This window comes from Scatophagus argus, chromosome 14 (assembly GCF_020382885.2).
Source record: "Scatophagus argus isolate fScaArg1 chromosome 14, fScaArg1.pri, whole genome shotgun sequence".
In the NCBI taxonomy this organism is placed as follows: Eukaryota; Metazoa; Chordata; class Actinopteri; family Scatophagidae; genus Scatophagus; species Scatophagus argus.
Window position 1 is genome coordinate 3,483,894 of NC_058506.1, and position 17,362 is coordinate 3,501,255.

Sequence of the window (17,362 nt, forward strand, 5' to 3'; positions counted from 1 at the left end):
GCGCTAATAGAGGAGATACATGAAAGTCACAGCAGCCTCTGTCAGAAAAGGTGTGCCAAAGTACAGATTTACTATGATGACCCCCATCTTTTGCTTCACATTATTTGTTTATCAGACTCACAATCAGCACGCTGGGTGAGTTATTTAAGTTTGTGCTGCCAGGAAAAGTGCTCAAGGAAAGCAACATTATATTTGACTGAGGTCATCGTGGGACATTGAGAAATGTCTTCTGGGGTATTGACGCTCAGACAGCTGATACTCCAGTCACTGTCCAGGTATGTCAGTGTTATTTAGTGCAGCAGCTCCGTGTTGAGTTTCTCTGGAGAGCCAATGATCTGACTGAAAGGATCCACACTCAGAGCTGCACCCTGCGAAGGGATATCATGATGTTGGCCTCACAATAGGGATGGTGTCTGTTTTCCCATTCAGCAGTTTCTTCAGTCTATTACTGGCACAGAGAAGAATAGACATAAACACCTATGGTTTCAAAAAAAGAAAGAAAGAAAGAATCTCCAAGGCCACCCTGCCTGGAGCTGTTTTGTTAAGATGTAACTGTGAAACTGTAGAGATGCTATTCAATAATCTGCATGACCTGAGTTTAGAGGTGCAATAACTGGTTTGCCCCAAAACAGGACATAATAAAACTCCTTCATTTCATCATTTCATCATTTTGCTTTTACCCAGCAAAGCAAATGTTCTGCCCGAGAATCAATTGTAAGGCTGCTGACAGCAGTGGGAATGTTTACATCTCCCCACGCCTGTCCTCATATCTAATGCTTAACCCATACCCACTTGCTCTGAAAAAGAAAAATCAAGAGGAATTTTGGAGTTGTTTTTGGATAGCTGTCAAAGTATGGGAAAACAGGTCACTGCATAAGCGTGGCTGCTTCTGTGTGAGAGCACGGCATTTGTGTGTGTGTGTGTGTGTGTGTGTGCATGTGTGGGAGAGACAGAGAGAGAGAGAGTTCATGGGTGTGAATAGGAACACAGGCAAGACTAGGTCGACTCCTGTGTGGGTGAGCTGCCTCACGTCCCCCTGTACAAGCACTGGCCCTACATCTTGTTGACCTAGTTGGTGCTCTTTGACTAATCCCTGACGATTCTGCGGGTGGTCTGGGAGGAGCTCTCCTCCAGTTTCCCCTACATTTGAATATCAGATGGCAAAGGCGGGGCCTAGTGGCAAAAAACAAAAAAAAAAACATCTCTAAACTGCCAAGGGATTTGACTGGAGCGCCTGCCAACACAACATGCAATGTTTTTTAGTGCTCTGTGCACCTCCTCTGCCCCCTTCCCTTGTATGCTCTGATGGTTCTTCTTATTTCATCCACTTGTCGGACATAAAAGGCACCCATATTTTTCACCCGTATTGACCCACTGGTTCAAAGCGTCACTGATACTTTCTTTGTTTGTGTGTGTGTGTGTGTGTGGGTGGGTGTTTTCTGAGTGATTAGAAGCCAGGCTGTAGCCCTGATCATGTAGCCATCCTCACTATTCAGCTATCAGTGCTGGTCTCTCAGCTTACACATGTAATAGGAGTTTTTCCCACTGACACAAAGCTGACATGCAGTCTTCTTGTATGAGGTTTTATTACTTATGTTTGGGAGATCCAATTACTCTTTCACCTTGTGGTTTATGGCTCTTATAACCCACTCATTCACTCAGTGTGGACCATTGGCAAGCATAATGAGTGATATGCTGCTATATTTCTGTAAAACACCTTCAGAATGTTGTTAGCCTGGCTTCCGTTTGAAGCCATTACTAAGTTTCTACCATTGTTCAGTGATATGTGGACACACACTGTATAATGTGCATATTTGTTGAGCATGTGTGTGTGACAAATGAAACCATAGACAGAGCGACGACTAATCCGCAGTGCTGTGTTGATGTTGGTTTTGCACTGGACGAGCTGCTTTGTTTGACTGAGACTTTACTGGGAGAACACAGCTGGGGCTGAGCTAAAGAGTCAAATATCAGGGACAGAGGCACCTTACTGTCCCTGCTGCACACACTCTGCACTCTCACACATGCCCACACACACACACACACACAGATGGTGGTGACCGAGGACAGTGAAAACACAGCTCAGTGTCCCTGGGCCCTCGTCCTTCCTCCACCCAACCACCACCAGCCGTTCCCACGGGGCCGTTAACATCCTATTGACCCTGCTCACTCATTATCAGATCAGCATGGAACACACTGGGGCACTTTAACCCACTCTGTATGCACATACACACATCCTCACACTTCACGCACACACTGGTTGCAGATTACTCTGTTTTCAGAACAGTATTTTGGCTGTTCTGCTCCATAGCAACCCTACCCTCAAACCCACACTAGAACACCAAGTTAGCTCCAACGATCGGTCCTCATTGCTTTTTTTTTTTTTTTTTTTTTTGTAGTACGACAGATTGCTCAACCAGGAGCTCAACACCCACTGTTACATCTCCTCCACAGATGCTGGCTTGTCCCGTGGGATAGTCAAGGCTTCCCAGCATCCCCCTGCTGATTAAACGTAAACGTGTTGACATAAATGTAGTGTGGCTACTAATGAGCTGCCAACCAACAGCCACTGTCAGCTCCTTAAGACCTGTCAATATAATACAGAGGCTTGTTTTGGCTCATTAGACCAAGATGTCTAACAATAGATTAAAGCATGAAGCTCACAGTATTTTATCCATTTGAAGGCCAAATCACCAGCGACGAAAATGTCTCCTACACATTAGAATGCAGCATGGACATGTGTAGTCTGTGACAGCCCCTCACAGCAATTGAAATTCATGACAGGTCCGAGGTAGTGTGATACTCATGTAGGCACAAAGCTTGCACATCTTATGTTTATTGATAGCAAAGCCTACATACGCTGTTATTATTTCAAGGCAGTATGGGAAGGCTTAGTTTCAGTGTCTGCATGTGTGTGCGCGTGTGCCGCCTGTGTGTATGTGAACACGGCCTCAGTGTTTGTTTGTGTCACACAAAAAACAGATTAGTGAAAACACTGAGGTAAAATAAGCAGCCTGACCTTGCTCTGAAACTGAAAGGCAATCCTCTGAATGATCCGCGGGTCAGTAGCTTTGTCCTTCAGACAGTTAAAGTCTATCCTTCTCATCCCCAACCAACCCCCCACCCCCACCCCCGCCTGCTTGCCTGTCTCACTGTTTCCTCCTTCTCTCCCTCTCTCTCTTTGCCTTTCTTCCACAGTAGTTGCATTCACATTAAAATCCATCCATTTCTGCACCTTATATGAAACGTATTCTCTCTTCCTGCAAACCCCTCTCTCTTAATGTGGCACACACACACGCTCAGGCACAATAACACATTCAGAACTCTTGATATGCATGTCATCTTTTCATGTCTGGTCTTTGAACACGGCTGTTTGTGTTATTTCAAGACGTGATTGTTCCTCATGACAAGCCTTGATGGCACTGATGTGTCTGATCTGCTGCTACACCTCAAAGACAGACGAGCAAGACGCAGCAGCAGATACTACCAAGTATATTAAAGATTTCCCCTGCAAAATCCTTGAGCTGTGAAATGTTTGACGCTTTAAGAGCATAACCAAAGCAGGTTGCCAGGTGAGCGGGTTGCCCCCCCCCCCCTCCATCATTCCTTCATGTATAGGATGCCTCAAGAGTTGCTGCTTTCACTGGAAATTGTAAGTGTGTCAGCAAGTTCCAGATGTCAGTTATGCAATGTCTAATTACAGCAAGAAGCGTGGCTTGTTGTGTTAGAAAGTGTGCATGTGTGTGTTTCTCCATGTGTGCTTGTGCACATGTGCATATTTAGTCAAGTACGAGGGCCATAACTTGAACCCTCCATTGTACTTTGTTGTCCTGTAATGTAACCCATCAATCCATCTTAATATTTCTCATCGATTGTTGAAGGTCGTGTGAAAGTGAAAGGAAAGATCACAAACCAATGATCAACTACAGGAGTGTGTTTTTCCCCCGCCGAGATGATGAATACCGAGATTGTGGCCAGACCCACAGAATACCTTACAAGAAAAGTTACCACATCACCCGGGGTTAACTGGAATGAACAAATCATTGAAAGTTTAATTCTCTGATCATGACAAAAAATGTACATAAACATCTGTGGCAGGTGATAAAACCCGCTAGAGACGGGTGGGTGGATATCACTATCAAAGAGCATTATGTACTTTTCTCAGCGTAGCATAATCTGCAGATATGTCTGTGGTATGTTGATGACAATCATTCAGAATGTTTTTATAGTTTTAGTTAGTCCTCCTACTTGTGCCTATAAGTTGCATAAATTACAAATTACATGCATATTTATGTTGAAACAGTTACAAATCCTGGTCAAGATTAAAGTTGTTAAGCTTTAAACATTGGACCTGCAAAAACTCAGCATGTTAGTTCAGGTTTGATATATTCATGTGTCTCTGCATTTTCTCTTTGAGTATCACATACCAAATGATACCAGAATCTTTTAAAACAGATCAATTTGCACTTGAAATTTATAGAATAAATGATTTGTTGAGATTTGTTCTTTGCGATAAAAACTGAAAACATATTTTCAGTAATTGGGAACTGTCACCAATGACTGTACCTCAGATTAAGTGAGTGACCCCCCTCCCGCTTGTCCAGCCTGTCAGTAATGCAGAGACAGACGTTTCTTTTTCTAACCGTGACCTTTAGCTGTGTTGGGTCTTCCTCCTGCCCACAAGAATAGCCCTGCATGGACTATCACAAGCAAAAGGCATCCATCACTTTGAAATGCATTGCATGCACTGATGCCATATAGAGCTGACATGTGCTACTGCACAGGCATTTGTTGAGCAGAAAGTCATTAAATATAATTAACGAAACGGGTTGATCAACCGCAGGTTGTGATTATGTTTATGAATACAGCTATGTGTGCTGTTAAAAAAAAGACTATTGTGTTATTAGAGCTCAGTGACCCCCCTCGTCCCCCCAACTTACCCCCACCACCACTTCCACTGCCACAGAATGACGGATCGATTGAAGAGTGACAGCAGTGAGGAAATAGAGAGAGATTCAGGATTTACATCGTCCTCTGACACACTCATATAAACGCCCCCAATGATAAAGAGACTACACTCTGACAAGGACACCATTCCTCGTTTAGCCGCTCACAAGTTAAAAGATTTGCCATCTCCCCTCCCTTTTCCACTCTCTTCCTCTCTACCTCTTTTTCTTTTAGCAGATTTCAGTGCAAAGCACATAACCTTTGTGAATTATTTAGTTTATTGACCTCTGCGGGGATTTAATATGAAGGTCGTTTCCTGCTGGCAGAGTGAGTGCCGGCGGGGTCCTCAGGTGACACGGCCAAGGTCGCCCGTCTCCCTCCAGTTAATAATATATTTGTCACACGCAGTGTGTTAGCCCCCGACACAGCGCTACTGCCTTCCACTTGATTAGTGCAACCAATAAGCACTGCCAAAGATAATAAAGTAGACATTGGCTTAAGGAGATGTGTCAAATGTCCACAACATCTCTCTCTATCTCCCCCCACACAGATACTGAGCACGAACACACACACACACAAATTCACACCCTCTCATCCCCTCCTCCTCCTCCTCCTCCTCCTCCTCTCTGTTCTTGTTTTATTGTTTCCTAGATGAAGGTTAAAGGGAGATGCTGAGCAGACAGAACAGCCTGAGGGCCATGGAGGGCCTGGCTGCCTGGCTGTGGCAGGCGGTGCTGTGGGTACCAGCAGCAGCCAACCTCTCCAGCCCCCTCTGTCCCTCCACAAGGCCATGCAGTGCATTGGTGTGTCAGAGGGGCAAGAGGGTGAATCGGCCAGAGCCATGGGGGCACGTGGGTTACAGCATCTGATGTACACGAGGGGCAGTAGAGAGCTGCTGGTCCCTGACCATGCCTGTCACTGATAATAATCACAGAGAGCTATGGAGCCTTATTAGCACTGCCGTTTGGCTTAGACAAAATGGCGCCCCATAGGTGAAGCTCAGGTGAATTATGGTGAAGGGACGGGAAGTATTACAGCAGGGGTGGCAAATAGATTCTTGCACAGCACTGTAATGAAGTTGGTGGAGTCTGTGAGGGTAGAGCAGGGGGGTTTAAATCTTTAAGAGGTGAACAAGCCTTAAGTGCAACATTATTGATTTGATTGTATGAGTGCTGGTGATAATGGAAAATAAAGGAAGTTCAGAGATGGTGATGGTGGTGGTGGAAAAGGTGTTGTAGTCAAGGCTGAGCTACAGTCTGATTCATGTTTGTCCTTTTCATGGAATAGTTTAATAAAAATTTTAAGAGAGTAAGAATAGCTTTCTCCAGCAGTGAGTCAAGTATTAGACATTGTGTTGTGTTTCAGTTCAACTTTAAATTTGTCAGTTACCAAAACCAAATGAAATATGAGCACTGGCACAATTTTAGCGATATTCCCCAGCCAGTGCCCACAGAAACAAACACCTGCTAGTTTTCCTTATTTATTAGAGTTCCCTGAAAATCAAGACAAAAACAAGGCTCCTTTGAAATCATCACATATGAGCTTGTGTCAGCTGGAGCTGATAGTGGAGAGCAAATCAAGATGGGAGGTGAAATCTGCCAGAGCATTAGCGTGATCTATAATTCGACTGGAGGAAGGACACAGAACATTTTTGCAGAATGAATAGATTTGTTGAGTCTATTAATGACCTTCTATTCTAGACCCTTTTCTCTATTATCTGAACTGCCCAACGCCATCCATAATTTGGCCGATTTCTATCTTATAAATCATTGTTCCCTTCCCCATCTTTATTCTATCATGACAATTAGGCTCAATGCTAGGATTCATGTTTGCTAAATCCAGATTAACTCATCCCACCTCTGTATCTATAGAACATATGAAGAGGATTAATGGATACATTGCACTGCATTATATCTGAGGCTGTCTGGTGTCAGAAGGAATTAACATTAGAGAGACCTTAATCGCTGCAGTTAGTCCTAATTCTACAAGGTGACACATTTTTCAACCTCAACCTCAACCTTCAAAAATATTAAATAATTAGCAAATATTGCTCCAGCAATGCCCTCAATGTGCTAAACCAACACTAATAGATCAACATATTGGATAAATAAAGTCAATCTGTGCATGCTGCTTGCAGGTTTGAATCTCTGTGTATGTAAAGATAATGACAAACTCCTTTGGGGATCTCTCCAGCAGTGCTCCTCCAGGTGTATGACTGAAGGGGTCACCAGTGCAGACACTTATTGGCCTATTCATTACGGCGAACTGGGGCAGAAGTCTAGGGTAAGGTCTCCACTTCCAAAGTAACTCTGCGGCTCAGACCTAATTTGCAACCAGACAAGCCTATTGTAACAGCAAATAAAACAATATTGATTTTGCAAGTGGCAACGGGGCTGTGCATCTTATTGATCAGGATCAAGCACTTATCACTCTCCAGACCCAGAGTGTGCCAATGTTAAGCGCAGGTCTCAGGTCTTAATTACGACAGTGGCCTTTACATGGTTCCCTGCCTAATGATGCTCCAATAACACTGCTGCGTTTGACCTTCCCTAGCTGCTGGGCAGACAAAGGTGCCATTCCACTAACACAGGATAAAATTTTAATGTTCAATAATTTTATAAACAGAACTGACCCGTGTTTGATTTATGTGGTGCAAACCTTTGTTGTTTACTACTTTGCATCTCTCCTAGGTATCTTATCTACTTACACTATGGAGTTCAGCGACTCTGTCAGTGGAGATCCATAGATACCTGTGAGCAGGCAAGGTGTCACAGTGACCTTCCACACAAAGTGACTGCTCGGTTAATGGAAGGTTACAGTTCATGAGGCACGTTTCACCCCGGCAAGGCACCCTGCTATTGAAAGCAACTGAGTGCATTTACTAAAAATAGTTTACTTACTAAACACAATTTTGTACTATTTATACTTGTACTGAGGGGTAAATATTGTATTTTGATTGTATTTTATTCTGACAGCTAGCTAAAATTAGCTCCACCATGACCAACTACAACACTGTGGTGCTACAAGGATATAGTGTGATATGCATACCATTCTACCACAAATACTTTGACCTTTGATACTTCTTTTTCCACCAGTCCTTAATCTTTTTTTTAATAGTTTTTTAATAGATTAAGGGTAAATCTATTTTATTGCTCTTGCTCCGTTGTTACCATTGCTCTTATGTCTGTGGTTTTTGTGCACAGTAGTAATGACACGGTAGAGTAGTAACCAAATAAATTGCTGGGTTGTGTGAACGAAACTGTCAAAAACTAGTCAGACTGGGGAAGTTTTTAAACAACCCACCAGCTTATTTGAAAAGAAAACAAAAATGAGTGGTGAAGCGATCACCCAAACTGTTAATTGTAAACGTCCATCACTCCATCATTCAATTTCCTGTTCCAGTTTGGCTCACTGTACTAACCACAGCTGTGTGTTCAGCTTTCTCAGCCGGTGAGGGATTATTACTGACATTTGGGTGGCAAAATGGTTAAAAAAAAAAAAAGGATTTCTGATAATGCCACACCGGCCTTTGGAACAGACTGCAGACGCTCTTGCCTCAACAGTAAGTGTTCTTGCATTTCTAGGACAAATCAAGCTGTTTCATGCTAAGGTTATCAGCTTTGTTGAGATAGTGACTCTTACAGGAAACTGTGTGAATCATCTCACTTAGGTTCAACTCTGCCCCTGAGTCTGCTATGGCTGAACCTTGGCAGATGATTGCCCTGCAGACTGAGCTAAACACGACGATAGAAATAACTTTATCCCTTAATAGACCCTTAGCCATTACAAACACAAACCCATTGTAGCGTATATTAATGACACGCACCTTTTGCATGTGAGTTTATATTATCTGCCTTGGAGGTAAAGAAGTAGGGTTTTGATTCTTGGAGATGTCATGCTGTCTGAAAGATATGCTGCATTATGAAAATAAAATAAACCATTCGAAAACCCATGAATATATTTATTCAGCCCTGCTAGATCAACAAACCTTGATAGCGTGTGCAAAGCCAACCATAATGTGCGGTGAGTAGAATATTTGCCTAATAAGGCAATGTATAAGACATATGTTCCTGACAGCATATTCAATGTGACAGTGATGGGTTCTCACAAGTATATTTTTTCTGAGTGTCTCAACATGTTTGGATAGGAAAAGATTTGGCCTCTATCTGTAAGGATTTATGAAACAGTGCTGCCTGAATGTACCAGCGATCTCAGTCATAGATTAGCAGGCTAAGAGGGAGGGCTGCCACTCAAGGTTCTGCTGTCAATTGTTGAATCTCGGTACTAGGTCAATCAATGGTTCCTCTGCCCTCTCTCCCTCTCTCTCTCTCTCTCTCTCTCTGTCTCTCTCTTTCTAGTGATCTTCTCAGATCAGTGGAGGAGGGAGAAAAATCAATGGAGTAAAGTAATCACTTGGCGGAAGATACAGCGAAGGCCTGAGGCCCGCCCAGCTACCTGAGTTCCATTTCACGCATCAGCAGCTGCAACACAAACACACAGCGCTAGCCTGTACTCCCATCTTAAACAACATGAGCAGTGCGACGCTCCGTACCCCTTTGTGACCTATTCCTCCCCAGAGGAAACTCCCAGATTGCACTGCAGCACACTGCCACTGTCTGCCCAAAAGCTGGCTATTGATCTAGAGTCCTACACACTCAGGCTCCGACAGCAACGGCCATACCACATTTCCAAAATGCCAAGTGGCAAAAATATGCCTCCCTGCCTCTGACATCATCGGCTAATGCGCATGGGGACGATGTCATGCCGAGCCCATTCGGCCCCTGTTCGATAATGCAATAGTTTTACGGCATCACATCACCAAAATGGTGCAGTGAGCCATTTAATAAATTAAACTAAATTGCTCTATTTGAGTAACTCACCATCAAGTTGAGGAGTCTCTGGCATGCTGATGATGATGCAAAGCTAGTTAAACTTTTATCCCTTGTGTTGAGCGTTCCTTCCACTCACTCATAAGAATTATTCACCCTCTGACCCTGCTCTCGCTGGCTAACATTTGGAGCAGCATTCATCGCATGCCTGCTATTACCTTTGGCTGGCTTGTGAGGAGAGTGGGTGTGGGGTCACAGTGGGTGGCAGAGAGAAGGAGCCATGGGTGGGTATTTGTTTAACAATTCTAAAATGCAAATGACAGTATACACTGAAGAGTTGCTGTACTAACAAAGGACCTAAGGGAGAGGTCATCAGTGTTTCAGAAGGGTCAGGCAAAGGAGAGATGGCTGCTGCATTAAAACCTAACCAGACAGATTTCAACATGTCCCCAGGTCTCAGGACCCATGTTGTTTATGTAGGGGGTCGATATAGGCCAGTTATTTCTGGTGGGGTTGTCCATTTTAAGCTACCATTGTTCAGCTTTAGTAGCTTCATTGGTTTGCAAAGGGAAGGATACTGCAGCTGTAAACTCTGAGGTATTTTAGATGATCAAATTTTGATGTAAGAATCAGACAACAGTAAATATTACTTAAAAATATATGCAAGTCTAAGTCTAAGTCTAGCTAGTCTACGAAGTGGGATGAGAGGGGTCTTTGAAATAATTACAAAATCATCCAAATTCAAACAGGGAGTGCAGGAATAAATGACATGTTCAAATTAGAATTAGAACCTTGGAGTTGTATGACTCTGCCAAGTAGTCAAGTTGTGGTTAACATTCATGTCTCTCCAAACTTGCATTATTGATGATAGATTTTGTAGGAGTTTAATAAAAGGCAATAATTGTATTTTGTGATATACTGACATGTTTTATTCCTGGGAATAATTTCCAGTGAGAAGCACAGTCTCTTCACTTAGAAGATTAGTTTTCAGAGGAGTGATAGAGAGCTTCATCACATGGTGCAAAGACTGAAGCTCAATATCATCAAAACCAATGAGCTTGTGGTGGACTACAAGTCCAAATAAGTCTGGTGATATTCTGTCAGTGATGGGCCACACTGTTCCACTGCACGACGTAGAGCATTCATTATTATGAACATATGCGTCATGGTATTTTTTTTTAGGTTTCATACAGGTGCATTGTTTTCCTTTTACAAATACTTACTAGTGTACCAAATCAGCAGCTGAAACTACAATATCCAGCTGCCTTAGGAAACTGCTTGCATGCTTTAACTTTATGTATTTGTGACCTGTTTTTAAAAATCTTCGAGACATTTGAGTGTGGATCAAAGAGGTAGAGCAGTTTACAGATTTACATTGCCATTCCCAGAGCCATGAGTGGAATATCACCAGCTTTATTTTGATGACATTTTCTCACTTCTCATGTGTACTAGGAACTAGCATCAACTTCTGCATATGGGTTTGGACGTGACATTTTAGAGACTTTAGAGACTTTGAAATTAGCTTTCCTTATTGTGTGGAAGAAAAAAAGTTGATGAACTTCAATTTTGTATGCAGCTTCCCTGTTACTTCAGTGTTCTCAAAATGATTTCAGATCTACTTCCTGCTGCTCTTTGTAAAAAGTTACTTCTTAAGACATTTCAGTCGCTGTCACAAGGCTGTTGTTCCATCCAGCTGAGGTTGTATTTTTTTGTGAAATTGTTACTGAGGATGCATGGTCATTTATAAAGAAAAAGCTGAACCACTGCATAATTGTTAACATTTTTTTTAAGTTCCTGTGACCACAGACAGATCTGTCCTTTTTACCACAGACTAATGCACATCTTGATCAGGCTCAACCAGTTTAAGTAAGAAGTTTGTATTTCTTTTATGGTGGCTAGGCTCCATTCAAACTGACATGTATCAAAACAAAACACCATCTGCTGTGATGTTGCTGCGAGTGTGCTTCCTCGTCCCCTCCCCCGCCTTGGCCACTTTCCCCTCCATAAAGTTAGTTGTGAGAATTCTTCAACCTGTAGTGTCTCTGATAACCTCTTACTGTATGAGGGCTTAGAGTAGGTGTATATTTATTCTCTGCTGTCTGGTCTGCTCAGAGAGACTTGGCTAAACATTTTGCCAAAATAAGCTTCAACTATGTCAAGCAGAGTTTTGAGACCAGTGTGGCCCCGCGCTGCTGGAACGTGGTCACGGTCAAGGCCGAGTCCCCGGGATGTTGACAGCGGAAAGATTAGTGGCAAACTTTAGGCTTCTCCTTTAGCTTATAGGCAGAACATGTTCCTGAGTGGCGCAGGGTCACCCTGATCTCTGACGACTCTCCTCCTGCTCTCTCCCTCCTTCTCCCTCTCCTTGTCTGTGCTTTTTCTTTTTTTCTTTTTTCTTTTTTTTTTGAGATGTTATCTTTTCACTCTCCTCCCACTCACTGCTGTTCCCTGAAGCTGTCTCGGGGATGAACGCCTCATTGTTTTTGTCCTTGCGCTGCTTTTCAAAAGTGCATTATTGGATGTGGATGTTGAGCAGCTTCACACTCTGTTTGACCTTTTTGTTTTATAAGGAGCAGGGGTCATGTCTAGGCCAATTATATTTGACGCAGTTATATATTTCACTTTGAACACGTCCAAACTCACTTTCATTAAGAGGTTAGTCATTAGAGACGGTTTGTCCCAGTTCTTTAGGTGTTTTACTTCCTTTTTCCTGATTCCCCTTTGAAAATGAAGACATAATCATGTCTATGCTTCTGAACTTGTTGCTCTGAACTCTCATAGGGAGTATTTGGCAGTGAAAAGTTCAGCTGTTCAGCCACACCCCTAGCAGCTACTTTAATCCTCCTGTTGTGTTCATTTGTCAGGAACAGCAACGATGTTCCCAGGTCAATTTGACCCAGTGCATATTTTATTATCCAAAAGAAGTCTGAAAATAAAAAAAAAATCCTACTCAGCATTGTTAATATTTAATTACTAACTTCACTAACTATTCTGTCAATATTTAGTGCAATGGTTTTCCTTACCTCTCACAGATAATGGTTCAACTAGGATAATTCAGTTGTTTTTCATTAAAAAAAAAAACATGTTTCACCACTTTCAGTTTCACTTTTCTGACACCCTTTTACCCCCAGTTTGAGTGCTGGGTCAAATTGACCCAAACAGTATCTGTGATATAAACGTGCGGGAGGTGGTTGCAAATATTAACCATTTTCATGTTATGTGTTGATTATGCTAATTAAGGCAAGCAGAAGAAGTTTCATACTTGTAATGATTTTTTCTTGATCTTCAAACTTAACATAACACAAACACTTCTTCACTCATTTGGTACCACAAAAATAGGGCAATACAGTGTGACTTACAGAACGTCATATTGTTTTTGACAACTGCCAAGTTGCTAATCAGTTGCCTTCCAGTTGTTGCATGTTTGTCTGAAGCTGTCTAGCGCCACATGTTGAGGTGCTATCCATCTGTTTACCCAGGTTGTGTCTGTTTATTTTTTATTCCGATCATGCACGGTACCGGCTTTCACACAAATCAAGTGCACCTTCAGATGTCGTTTCTCCACGGGGGGCTGAGTGATCGAAGAGGAGACGCGACGCCTCCTCATGAGGGCTCTAAAATTGATGTGCCCTTTTGGTTCTAGTGAGGGTGACCTTAAAAAATCAGAAACACTCAGCAAGCGGCACAGTCACTGTCCCAGCGCAGATCAATCTCAATCCTCCACCAAAACTCTCCTCCACACTATTCAGACTCTGGAGTGCTCATGTGCTTAAATTCTTGTTATGTGCAGGCAGGTTGAAAGAATGCCACACAGCCGTGCAGTCAGATAGCGTGTGCTTTGTTGAATATTGAGTGAATGTCTTGTGCATAACTACATTATGTCAATAGTGAGACAGCCCTGATGGAAAAAGAAAGCTATTAGAGAGGATGTATGAAGTAGCAGATGGTCCCAGAATTCATATGTGGCAGGCCCAGACTACGACTGACAAGCTAAGCTACCGGTATCTGACATCATCTCAGACTTGATGAGCATGAATTTTTGGGGAAAAAAATTCTCTTTCAAGCCAAAGGAAAGGATACAATCATACCTTTTAGCAACGGTGGGCTCAGGAATAATTATCATACTTTGGGTGGCTTTGCATTCAGTTATTTGATAATTACCGTTGTCCCAGGAGATTTCTCATTAGGGTGTTGACCTTGGGGAGGCGCACGCATCATTGACATCTTAACTATAGACCAGAACATGCTTGCATAATGCACATGGAGGGACACTCTGATCGCATTGTCCGCTGAGAGCCAACTGGAGCGGAAAAGGCAGTGGAAGTTCAGGAAGCGTGGATAAAAAACTGAATGTGATGAAGTGCTGCAAGGGCAAGACGTCTTCAACGACCCCCCCACCCCCACCCCACCCCCGCACCCCCTCCTCCGCCTTGCCTCCCTTCCAAAAGGAGTACACACACACTGGGATTTCAAATGCCAGGACACACATACACGCTCCCAATAGCCCATTACCTCAACCTGCCTCTCCACCTCCCCCTGACCCTGTCATGCCGTCCTCCCCCCTCAGACTCATTACTCCCTCACCACCTATCTGCCACAGCTCTCCAGGCCTCCACCTGTTCTCTCCCCTCGTCTCACTCTCACTCGCTCCCTGCAGCTCGGCTCTCTGTTGATGTCAAGGTGGGCGGCGTGGTGAGTAATTCTCCCAGTGATACCAGGCTCCTGACCTTTCATTGCACCTTAAGGAAAGAGGGATTTCTTTTCTTCCTCACCAGCGTCACTTCTCATCGGCCGTGACGGCTCCCGGTGCATTGTGGGACTGTAGCCTGGCCCTGGACTGAGAGAAGGAGGAGGAAGATGGGGGGAGGGTGGGAGGGTGCTTGTGCTGTCATGACGCAAAGTGTCAGGCCTGACCCCCCCAGGTGGCCTGGAGGCTGACAGCAGACAGACCTGCTATTTGTTGCCTGAAACACCTCTGAGGAAGATGTCAGGTGGCATCACAGCCGCACATCACCTGCCCCCGAGGCCTCAACATGCACTCTGCTGCCTTCACTTTTATAAACACCCTCCATTCAAACACTGTACATGTGACATACATCACATCTTTCATTCCATACAAAAACTTCCCATACACTTTTCACCAGCCTTTGAGCAATGCTCTTATTTGGAATGTGATGTAAAACCTTTTCCATCCTGAATTGCACCCTAAAGATGAAGTCTGTTTGAAACTCCTTCTCAGAAAGTCAAATGATGAAATGATCTTCCTTGCCAATTATAATCTTGTGTTTCATCTGAGCTCTCTTGACAGTCAGCACTGTGGTTCAGAGCAATGTGTGTGTGTGTGTGTGTGTGTGTGTGTGTGTGTGCGTGTGTGTGGTGGGGTTCCTGTGTTCTGTGGTTTGCCATGAGAGAAAGGTGTTTGATTTCTTCCCAGCCAGCCACTCTAGACAACACAAAGCCAACAAACACATTTGATAACACAGCGTCACATGGAATGAAGAGATGTGATGAGAAAACTCAAAACAAGGAGGTGCACAGGAAGCCAGGGAGCATCCGCGGTTGCAGTTCAGTTCACATAGAGTTGAGAGGAATCGAAAGAGTCACAGTTAAAAAAAAAACAAACAAAAAAAGAAAAAACCCGGACTTAATTTGAGATCCTGTCTGCCCCCTCCCCCTTCAAAGCCTCTTTTCTGCGGCTTTTCCTAATTTACACCGAGCCAGAAGAATGGGTAATTGCTGACCAGAAAACAGGTTTATTTTGCTATCCCATTAAAAACACACATGGTGACAATGTCCTTCCTGTGCCGGCACGCGATCAGAGAGGCAGCACTAATGCTCTCGGCTTCACACACTCGAATGCACATGCAGGGGTGGGAATCTCAAAATTAGAAGTGGGATCACACCGGTGGTATAACAAGCGACAGTTTTTCTCTTTTATTATTTTTTTAAGGAGGGTGTTGGTTGTACAAGCCTCTTGCTCAGGAGTCCTAATTTCCTCATGGTCCCACAGTGACAAACCCTTTGTCAGCGTCGAGGGCTTTGTAGATATTTACGTGCCTGGGGAGAAAATTTTTCTGTCATTATTATTCCAAACAATGGAGCTCACACAGGGACAGAAATGGGTCACAAATGGATTATCTATTTTGTGTTTGTTTGTTTTTTGACACCACTTTCATTGCACTCTATATTTGGATGTTGGAAAAGAAGCGTTTCATTATTGTGCCTTTGATAAAGTAGTGACTGAGTTGTGCAGCTGCAGTGCAAAAGACCGCTTTAAGTCACAAAATGAAAACACACAGGCTCCTCTGATGTGCACCTCAGTTTTACAGAGAAATGTAAACTCCCTCAATTCATGTCAGTCTGCTTGGGGAAAGATACTGAGTGAAGAAAGAGATGTAAATCTGTCTGTCTGTGGTGGTAATAGAGAAGACATTCAGTACTTACTATTCTCTCCTACAGAGAATGATGTTATAAAGAGGTAATCTGCTCCTGGAGTAGCTTTCAGCAAACAGATGCAGGCTTGACACATCATGATACTCTTACAGTGGGAGCTAAAGCACCTTTCTTAAACTTTTTTTTTTTTAAAAATATGAACTGTAGCAGAACATCTTACACTTTTGTATGCCTCTGTGTGAGCAGTAGCCGTGACCAGAGATGTTATGTTTCCAGGTTGTCCATCCCTTCCATTCTTGTCAAAGTTCAAATCTGATCAACACCTTGAGGGAATTTCTTCTTCTTTCTTCTATCAGCATAAATATCCACTTTGACCAAAGGATGAACTGATTACATTTTGGCGGTCACTTTGTGATAGTACACGGGTAGCAGTCTGCAACCACACAACCAGATGGCACTAAGTTTGACACACCAGATCTTTAAACTGTCACATTTTGCTCTTATTGAAATCTATACATATCTGTGCATGCTGGCATTAAGGTAAATTAACAAAAATTTATATGAAACACTCTAACATTCACTCTCCTCTAATTAGCTCTCTGTTGGTCTCTACCAGCTCCCGAGAGAAATATATAGGCATAGATTCAGGCAATAATTCTTAAATAAATGAAGGAAACTTTAAATGAATGTAACCTGACCCATTGATGATAAATGCACATGTTCATGCCCTTGAAACTGATATGATGATTAAAACAAAGGTGAAATGTAACTGTGCAACCAGTTGCTTAACTATTACATAGTTTCCCTTTAATTTCCTATTGGTAAATTCTACTTTTATTTACATGTAACATATTTATTTTATATCATTTGTTAATAGTTGCTTCATTCAATTTTAAATCCATTACTCTTCACAAACATAATAATGCACAACATGCTTTCTGATTATTTACAGGCCATGTCTCAATGAGTGACTTCTCAAAGTTTCCATTATGATATATTGGTACACTCCCACTACTGTCCACATCTTATTCATTAATGAATACAGAAGACAACAGCACCAATGCCCCACTAAATGAGCAGCAGCCTTACAGTGCTTTGTCATCCTTACAGCTGTAACTCCTTTTATGGCTCTCACAGACACACAGTGTGGGTAATTAGCCTGGCTGTCACCACACCAGTGGGAATGAAAGGGC